The following is a 10,168-nucleotide window of genomic DNA, read 5'->3' on the forward strand; positions in this document are numbered from 1 at the left end:
TTATTTTTCTCTTTCTTGAATGTTTTTTTAAATCTTAAGTCCTTCATTTTCCTTCCTTTCTTTCTTCCTTCTTTCTTAGTTAAATTTTGAAATTCATTAAAGATGGCTTCTTCTTCTTCTTCTTCTTCTTCTTCTTCTTCTTCTTCTTCTTCTTCTTCTTCTTCTTCTTCTTCTTCTTCTTCTTCTTCTTCTTCTTCTTCTGCCTCCATCTGTTGTAGTGTTTGTTGATAGGTAGCAAGTGCCATTTCTAAAAAAAGGAAGGCTTATTTTACACCATCTTTGCCATCTTTTTTTGTTTGCTCATATTCTTTTCTCAGTTCCTCAACAGAAAAAGCCATTATAAATCTTTTCTTTTCTTTTTTTCCCCCTCTTTCTTCTTGCAACAACCAAGATATTTCAAAAAATAGAACAATCCCAAAGTCATCAATCAATCCAAGCCAAGACAAAGTTCTCACTTTCTTTTCCTGGGGTAGTATCAATCAAAAAAAAAAAAAAAAAAAGTCCAAATCTGTATCTTAAAGCCTTATTGCAATACATTTCAGTCTTCAGATCCTTAAGGCATCACCTCCAACAAAATCTTAACATATAAATATATTTTTTGTCCTCTCCTTCCCACTTATCACATAAAGCCAGTTTTTACCTGAAAAAGACAGGTTTCTCAGTATCCACTTGTTGATTCCGTAGGGAAGGAGAGTAAACTTTCCTTTCAGCACCTCAAAATTGCCGCTTGTTTTCTCTTCTGGAAAGTATCATTCAAAAAGCCATAATTTCCAGGAATTATGTTAAATATGTCTTAGAGTCCTGGGTCAACCAAGAAAAACTTTCACTTTCAAAGGCTTTCTCCTCTTCCTCCTGCGCATTCTTGCCCAGCTGCCGGCTTCTTTGTGGCGGCCATTACGGACCGCCGCTGCACCGTCTTGGGAAAAGGGGTTCTGCCGGCCGGGGAGGGGGTCTGCAACACCCCAAACCCCTCTCCGGATCCCCCTATCTTCAGCCGCCCCTGAAGGGCAGCCTTAGCTCCAAACCCATCCGGATCGGAGCACCAAAAACGGCTAGCGCAGCAGGGATCGCACAGTATCGCGAATCCCTGCCACTCGCGAAGCCGACAAACCGGAAGTTTCAAGATGTATTATTTTTATCATAACTACAACATAATTATAGGATAGATTTGGGATGATAATATGAATTGTCATAAAACAAATTAAGTAAAATATGGATTATCTTGTAAAACATGAATGAATAATAGTATAGTCAAATGATTGATTAACAATTATATTAATGTATTTAGGAATATTTGATTGACAATATGAAAACATATACAATGTAATTGTAAGTGATGACTATGAAGTTCCATATATATATATGGAAGATGGCTTGATGTTTTTATGTTGTGTTTCTCTATGTTTGTCTTAAAAAACAATAAAACTTTTTTTTAAAAAAGTAGGAAAAAAAGGGTTGTTTTTTTTCATACAGTACACAATTAATCTGTAAAATTTATTACCATAAAATGAGATGTTGGCCACTAACTTCAATGGCTTTCAAAGGACACTAGATACATTCATGGAAAACAATGAAGATCTGTTAGTCTTAAATCTCTGTTTTTGAGAAAGAATATTTCCAAATGTCAGTATAAGATTAATAGCAGGGGGTTTAAAAAATCAGCACTTCTTTTATACTATACTAGTCAGTCACTATAATAAACAAAAGGCTGGACTAAGGTAGATCTTGGCCTGATCCAACAAGACTATTTATCTATTTTGAATCCATTTTATTTGAAAGCAATATTTTCTTGTGTGATTTAATATTTAACTCATGCATGATGTATTTGCAGTCTTTCTTATTCAAAACTAGATTATCAAAAATTTGGAAAAGAAAAGAAAATATCACTTTGTCTATTATTTTGAAAGCATGATTTAGGTCAGTTCATTGTAAAAGTGCATGTGAGACATCAACACTAAAAACCACAATTAACCCAAGAAAGTTTTGAAGAGATGTCCTTTTGTAGGCATGAAATTGAACTCAGCTGTGAAAGATGAAAAGGCAATTCTTAGGCTGTGTTCAGTATCATATGAATAGTTGAGAAAAGAAGGCAAAAGAAAGTCAAAAGAAACAAAACTGAAAATTGGACTTTTAGATGCTTGATACTTCCAAAAACCTGTATCTTCCAGTCACTTCATTACTCCAACTGGTGGAAAAACACATGAATCAGAATGACATTTTTTTTTCTCCCCTCAGGTCTGAAAGGAGAACACTGTTTTGCAAAACCTAACTTAGCTTTAATTTTTTCTTCTCTAATTGCTTCAGCAGAAGCTTTCTTGTCTTCTGGTAAGAACGAAGTTCTTCTTGCAGAATCAAGATTGTCCAGAGCTTGGAAGGAATGCCTCAGTCTTTTTCAAATACTAAAAAAAAGTCATCTGTTCAAACTTGCCAAAAGTTTACTGGCTTTGAGAATTGAATTTTATTGCTATGGCAGTCTAAATGTCTTAAGGAAAAAGGAAGTACTAACATACAGCAAAAAAGGACAGCCTGAACTTGTCAATTAATTGGGTTCTTCCCCCCCCCCCCATCATCATGATTCTAAAAACCTCAACAGCAGTGGTGGGATTCAAATTTTTACTACTGGTTCTGTGGGTGTGGGTTGGTGGGTGACAGGGGAAAGATACTATAAAATCTCTAGTCAGAGATAGTATTTGCCGGTTCTCCAAACTACTCAAAATTTCCGCTACCAGTTCTCTAGAACTGAAGTGAACCTGCTGAATACCACCTCTGCTCAACAGTTATTTGATCTGAAATGGAGGAAAAAAAACTCTCCATTCTTTGAAAAGTTTTCCTTATACTTGGAGGAAGCAATAATGGTGTGTTTGTTATTTTATCTGTGGACAGAATGCAATAATAGCCTACTTATTAGTTCTGTTTTGTTTTCCATATGTCTTCTATTCCTGAAACCTCTGAGCAGCTACTTTATCATAGTTGGAACCTTCCTTATCTGTCTTGTCCTCCTCTTCCCCCTCCTCCTGGAGGAGGTGCCTTTTCCACTACAAATGGAATTGAGAGTCAGCTGCCACATTGAATGGTTCATAACATAGTGGTCTGATTAATACAGTATAGTCTGGTGCACTGTGACTCATATCTGTATGGTTCAAGTTTAGATATTACTGTTGAGAAACTCTGCAAATTTGTTGATTGCTGATACCATCTTCAGTCCTTGGAAAACCATTGTTGTATTTTGCCCATATTTGGGGCTTCTGGAAATGTTTAGGTGATGAACAGTAGAATAAAGCATTAACTAACACAGTCAAATAAGTCCCACTTCCAGGTTTATTTTCTTTATTTTCCTTATGCCACACACTGAAACTTAATTAAATTATCATATGTTATTTAAAATAACAATTTCTATTTCCTTAATTTTACCTGTACATTTTAAAGATGAACTGGTTCATTTTTTAAAATTGGTGCAGAAAGAATTGAATTCCGGTGAATTAGATGAGTCCTTTTTCAATAGCTCGATGCCTTGTGTATTCTTTCATTAGTTAGACTAATTGCAGATTAGGTGCAATGCCAGTGATTCTTCTTTACTTAAGAATTCATATTGGCTATCTACAAGAAAAAACACAGTTAACTATACAACAATAATGTGTGCTCTCCTCTTTCTCTTGCAATAATCTTTTACTGATAGCATTCCTTTATACTGCAAAAATGTACATGGAATAATCACAATTAGCAAAGAAGTTACAGTTTTTCCCCCTCATTTAGGGATATATTTACTTGCTTGTGTATTTATAGAAAACAAGCTAGTAATGAATGAGTGTTTGAACAGACAGCAGAGTTGTTAGACAATTGTACTATAAGCATCCATAGACTTCCAGAGCTTTGCCAGCCAGAGCAACATATGGCCATACCCTAAGGGAAAAATATTGTTTATGTGGTTTCAGATTGACTAAGCAGAGGTAAAAAGCTAGTAAAGTTTTGGCAAGATTTTTCAAAGGATGTAGGGACATCTGGTACTGATTGTTTCTGAATTGTTGTGTTTTTTCTCAAACCCTGCTAATATCCATGTATTTTATGAATTTTTCAACAATTGTGAAAGCTGATCAACCATTCCTAAAGCACAATACTAGTTAAGCAAATTTTAATTAAAGAAGAAACATGTTCTCGGCCTTTGTTCTCTTTTTCTTTGGCAAATCTCATCAAATGATACAATTATTTTGTATGCAAGCTTGACTATTAACTATGCTATGGATCTTATTAAGTGGAAAGAATTTCCATAAGGGTCTTTCCTTACAGATAGTGCCAGGTTTTAAACATATTTATACCACAAGAAATATATTTGCATGATTCTAGGCCATTACTTTATTATAAAAGAGGTTACAAGGAAATCTATCTGTGTCACATGTGAGTATTCTGGTAATAGTAAAGATTCAGAAAAAAATGAATAATGTATAATGTTACTGATGACAGAATTTACACACACACACACACACACACACACATATATACCACACATATGCATACATATATACATATATTACATTCACACATACATACATACATACATACATACATACATACATACATACATACACATACACACACACATACACACACACACACATACATACACATACACATACACATATACATATACATAGAATAGGTACCTGGCTCAATTGCAGTAACTGTGAAAAGGATCTTGGAGTTCTAGTAGACAATCTTTTACATATGAGCCAACAGTGTGGTGCCCAGAAGTCTGATAACATAAAATTTCCATGGATTTTAACAGTTGTTTTCTATCCTTATCAGTGGACTTATTCAGGATAGAAAACTATTTAAACTACAAATGTTTGTGATAGCTAAACCAGACTTCCCCATTGAATGATTAACAACAACAAATTTGTGAGCAGCACTAGTGATACTAATAGCAATAATATTTTGAGAAATGAATCATCACTGTAGTTGGAACTGTGGAGATAGTATTAACAAGCTATTGGCAATATTCTACTATAGCCAATATAGCAGTTTATCAAACATCAGACAAGTGCAGGATTCATTATGATTATTCAGATGAGGCTATGGTTTTGATACCATCCATAAGTTACCATCCATTTCTTTGTTTGGTCTTGCTAGATTGTGTATTTAAATATGCATATGTGTAGATTATCCCTTGCCTTTCATTTCTCATCAAGATACTTATGAAACTACCATCTGGGTTTTATCTCTAAAAAGCATGCTAGCCTTCACCTAAGCCTTGTGGCCATCTCATTTTGGCAAAGTGCTAAACTATCCCATACTCTTGAGGAAATAGGAGATTTGACCTGATGCGAGAGAAGGTTTTTTTTTCCACTTTAGAAAGTAAGGGAGAAAAAAATCAGGAGCTTTCTGTTCAGATTTACCAATAGATATATAACAAATGGATTGCCAGTTAATCATGACAGTTTTGCAGAGTTAAAATAGGTACTTGAAAGCAAGAGCTGGCAGAACCTTATTTCACACTCCAGTCACCCAGCAACTGCAAAAGCTTTCTAACCGAGAAGCCTAACTCGCACTGTTCATAAAAAAAGTCCCTAACCAGTGACTTAAAGAACTGCTTCCATCAACTAAGTCACTAGAGAGAAGTTCCATTTATGAGATGACATGTGTATATTGCAGTAAAAAGTAATAGTGCTTATACATAGATCAAATAAATGTCAGTTTTCTTTATGAGATAGGCTCAATGATTTTTTTAAAAAACAACCCCTTTTTATTTTTTCACATTTTCACTTTGGTATTATAGTTATTATAAAAAGTTTCCTTTCCTACATCTTCACAAAAACATCTTTCTTTTCTCTCATTCAGCAAATCAGTGAAGCTAAAGAAATAGAAAGTTGTTCCCAAATGCAATTATGTCTTCCTTATATTCTATGGCCATAATTTTTATTTTTGAAATACCACTGGGAAAAAGGGAAAGAATACAAGTTATAACATCTTCTTCAGAACAACATGCTCCTAAAACAGGAATAATTGCAACAATTAAATACGTATTTTCAAATGGGAATTAACAAAGGTGCACATTAAGCAATTTGTCACATTTATATTATTACTGCAAAAAATATAAATAATACACACCAAAAAATTGCCTTGACTAAGCAGAATTTGTTCAATCCAGGTTAATTTATTTCTAATGTATCTCCCATTTGGACATGGGTCTTGAGCATTAATATACTATGATTGTAAACTACAGGTGATATGTTTCCAGGGGAACCAAATAGATAGCCAATTGATTCATAATGCAAGACACTTTGAAGAATGTGGGATCTTCAAGGGATCTACTTCCATCTTTAATTGAAGGAATTTATCTAGGAATCCATCTGCAAAATAAAATTTCAAACTTTTAGGGAAAGAGAGAAACATTTTATAATGCCGTTTCCATATAATTTCAGAGAAAAAGAACTGTTTTTAGTACCCATGTTTTCTGGTGAATTTTTTTAAAAATTATTTCTATTTATTATTAGATGCATATGTATTATATTCACCTTTTTGTTGCAGATGACTTAGAAGAATTAAAATAATACCTTATTATACATCTGTATTACTAAACTGAATTATTAAAGTTGAAACAATTTTAAAACATTTTCAGTGAAATCATAATCAGTTAAATAACTGTCATTAGTGATGCTACATTACTCTCTTTCCAGATCTGGATTTTCTGAAGTTAAAAAAATGTTTCACACCCCCCCCCCCTCTTTTCTCTGGGCAACAACTTCTACATCCTTTTATCAATGTCTTCTTCCATACTATCTATATCTATATCTTGTCTATCATGTAGAGAAAGACTGGGTCAACATGTAAAGGAAATATAAATCTAACTTTTGTATACCAAGCTTGAGGATAGATAGATAGATAGGTAGGTAGGTAGGTAGGCAGGCAGGCAGGCAGACAGATGATAGATAGATAGATTGATAGATGATAGATAGATGATAGATAAATAGATGAAATTTTATCCCTTAATTTCTGTAAAGATAAAGTCATAAGGACATCTTAGAGAATAAGTATACATTTATGCACATTTCAGCAGATGCATGTGTTAAATTAATATAAAACTAAGATTTAATCACTTTATTTTCAATCACATAATTTACTGCACTTTACATATGTAAATTCTGTCTGAAACATATGATTCATATTCATCAGCATGGAAGTCTTTATCTACTAAATGGGTCAAAATACTCAGACATTTCATGAACCTTAATTACCATGACACTGATTTGATTCTGATGTATGATTTGGCAGATGCCAGTTTGTTTATTCTTTTCAACTTAAAAAAATATGAGTGGTTTCAAAGAAAATAGGGTTATTTCAATAATCCAGCCTTTTTCATCAGGAGGAAGTTCTGTCTGGTTGAAGTTTACCACTATATTCAAGCCTTGAACATGTTCATCTGAAAGTCATCAAGTTTGATCTTTTAGAACGATGCAGCTTTTGTCTAAAAATTCTCCCCACAAATTTCATTTAATTTCTTTTATATTTAATCAGGGATATTAACTCTGTTAGGCATCTGCTTCCAATGAGGGATGCATCCTCCTCCCTTATTTATATAAATAGCCACCCCCTGTTTTTTTTTAAAGATGCATTTAGTTACATAAGCCTTCACCGGAAATCCTCATCCATGTATTAATATGGATGTCTGACTGTAAACAGGATGGTGATGGCTGTTGGAGATCATCACCAATTGTTATGTAATTATCCACTGTTAAAAACAACTATAATACACCCATGATATCAATTCAATGAGTAATGAATAATCCCACTTTTGAAGCTTAATAATTCTATATCTCTACAATATATCTTTTGCTCCAGTCCCCCTTAAGAGCTCAATATCATAGATGAAAACATTTTTAGCACTCAAGGATCTGCCAAAGGATCAATACCAACTAATCTTTTCTCAAGCAATAAGTTTCACCTGTTCCTCTTTGGATAATTTTGCTCAGATCCACCAACTAGCTAACTGGGTATTTCATACCTTAGCTGCAAGAAAGGCAGGTAGAGGCTTCATCAAGAAATATGATCCAGGTATCTATGAATTAGATTCATCTGACATTTATGAATCTGTAAGTAGTGAAGTAATTGCTGAATTCCTCTTGTGCAGCAAAATTTTGTATAACCCTTAGAAAGGACAAGAGTTTCCTTTTTGGGTCTATAAACCATAAGAGTACTCATGGTCCATTTATTTAACTTGCTAGTGTTTTTCAAAATACATTTCACAAAAGTACATTGATTTTTTTTCTTGCTCTCCCTGGTGGAAAGAAAAAGTTTAAATATGTTTTCTTTCTTCGCTGGGCCATAACATTCCCTCACAAAGATAAATCTTTATCTATATTCTCAAGAATTATACATTTTCACCTAATCTTTAAATTAATTCTTTTTACATTACATTCCTTTTATGTCATAATTTGCCTGGAATGGATTCAATGTGTTTTTAAAAAACAAAATAACCACAGATCAATTAAGTTACACTTTCTGAATTTAAACTAGCTACAATCCAATCCATATACCTTTACTAGCATATATGGAAAATATTGGCTAAATTGGTGCATGGATTTTAGGTAAAATTTTGACAATAGGTATAATGAAATTAATAAAATCCAACAACATTAAGAACAACTGAAACAGGCAGATGATACACTCAAAAACTTTGATTTCTTTGGATTTATAATATTTTTCCAGCAAGTCTATATCATTTTTGTTTTTTAATTATGCTTGACTAAAGACAAAACCCTTCACAGAATACATATGGCATGGACAACTATTTGTTCTTTGGCTCTTCATGAAGAAGTGAAGTATATTTTATGATCTGGTATACCTAATGGGGTTGACATTCATAAAAGTATATAGCTAGTACACATGAATGAAAGTATATAGAGTATTTAGTACAAACTCTATGGATGTAGAAATTATGTTAATTCCTGTTACCAGGAGTTCTACCAAGAAGCTCCACCAATGGAAAGTTCCTCAGATATCTCCAAAATATCACCACATTAAAAAAAGTTGCTTGAAGTGTTATTGGATGTACCATAGTTGAATCAGAAGTACATATTTTTTTCCTATTTTGTAAGAAACATTTATTAAACTACACACAAATATAAACAGCAAAGCAGGGGTTGATCCCAAGTTACCACCGCTTCTGGAAAATGTTGCCACATCCCATTCCTTGTCCCCTTCCTCTTGTAGCCACCTGTGCCTTGAGGATGGCGGCTTTGCTGTGCCTGGCACCTGAGCCCTGGTTCTTGTTCTTCATGCTCTTCAGCATCGGCGCGTTCTTCAGCATGTCGGGCAGGATCAGGAAGCAGATCTTGCTGCCACGGATGTAGACCTGCTCCAGCTGCGCCATGCACCCATCATGGTAGGTCACAGTGATGTTGGACATCTGGCAGTTCATGTTGTCCTCGGCCTCGATGAGCTTCCCACGATAGACCTCGCCCGTGTTGGTTTCACAGGTGACGATGTGCCCCTCGGCCTCGTGCAGCACCTTGATCGGCACCCCGATGGTCATGGCTGCCCGAGGAGGGAAGTGTTATTGGATGTACCATAGTTAAATCAGAAGTACATATTAAGAGACCATATCAATGCAGTATTGAATCAAAAATGGAAATAATGAAAAAGTTGTCTTGTGAAAATGCCTTAGTTTGAACAAGTCTCATTTTGGAGTCACTCCTACAAGTTTTCTGACAGTGAAAACAGTAAATAACAACAACAACAAGAATCCTCTGTAACAATGTACAACAGTGATTGGTCTCATTTGAGACAATGATGAATCTGCATAGAGACAGGAGGTTCAACAACTAACCAGAACAATCTTGAACTAAATACACTCAAAACTGTAGAAATGGTGGTAGATTTTAGAAGAAACCCTCCCATACTACCACCTATTACAATACTAGACAACACAGTATCAACAGTAGAGACCTTCAGGTTTCTAGGTTCTATGATATCTCAGGACTTAAAATGGACACCTAATATCAAAAATGTCATCAAAAAGGCACAACAAAGAATATTTTCCTGCGCCAATTCAGAAAATTCAAACTGCCCAAAGAACTGCTGATTCAGTTCTACAGAATAATTATTGAATCAGTCATCTGCACCTCTATAACTGTCTGGTTTGGCTCTGCAACTGTTGTGGTTAGCTGGCAGTAGG

General features: G+C 34.4%; 1 pseudogene; it reads right to left on the bottom strand.

Annotated features, from left to right (window-relative positions):
- Window positions 1-9,126: 9,126 nt before the first annotated feature.
- LOC113411767 (small nuclear ribonucleoprotein Sm D3 pseudogene) lies at window positions 9,127-9,542 on the bottom strand (annotated as a pseudogene).
- Window positions 9,543-10,168: the final 626 nt, after the last annotated feature.

The sequence above is a fragment of the Notechis scutatus genome, chromosome 4 (assembly GCF_049901735.1).
Source record: "Notechis scutatus isolate UNSWTSFEM ecotype Mainland chromosome 4, rNotScu1.2, whole genome shotgun sequence".
NCBI lineage: Eukaryota > Metazoa > Chordata > Lepidosauria > Squamata > Elapidae > Notechis > Notechis scutatus.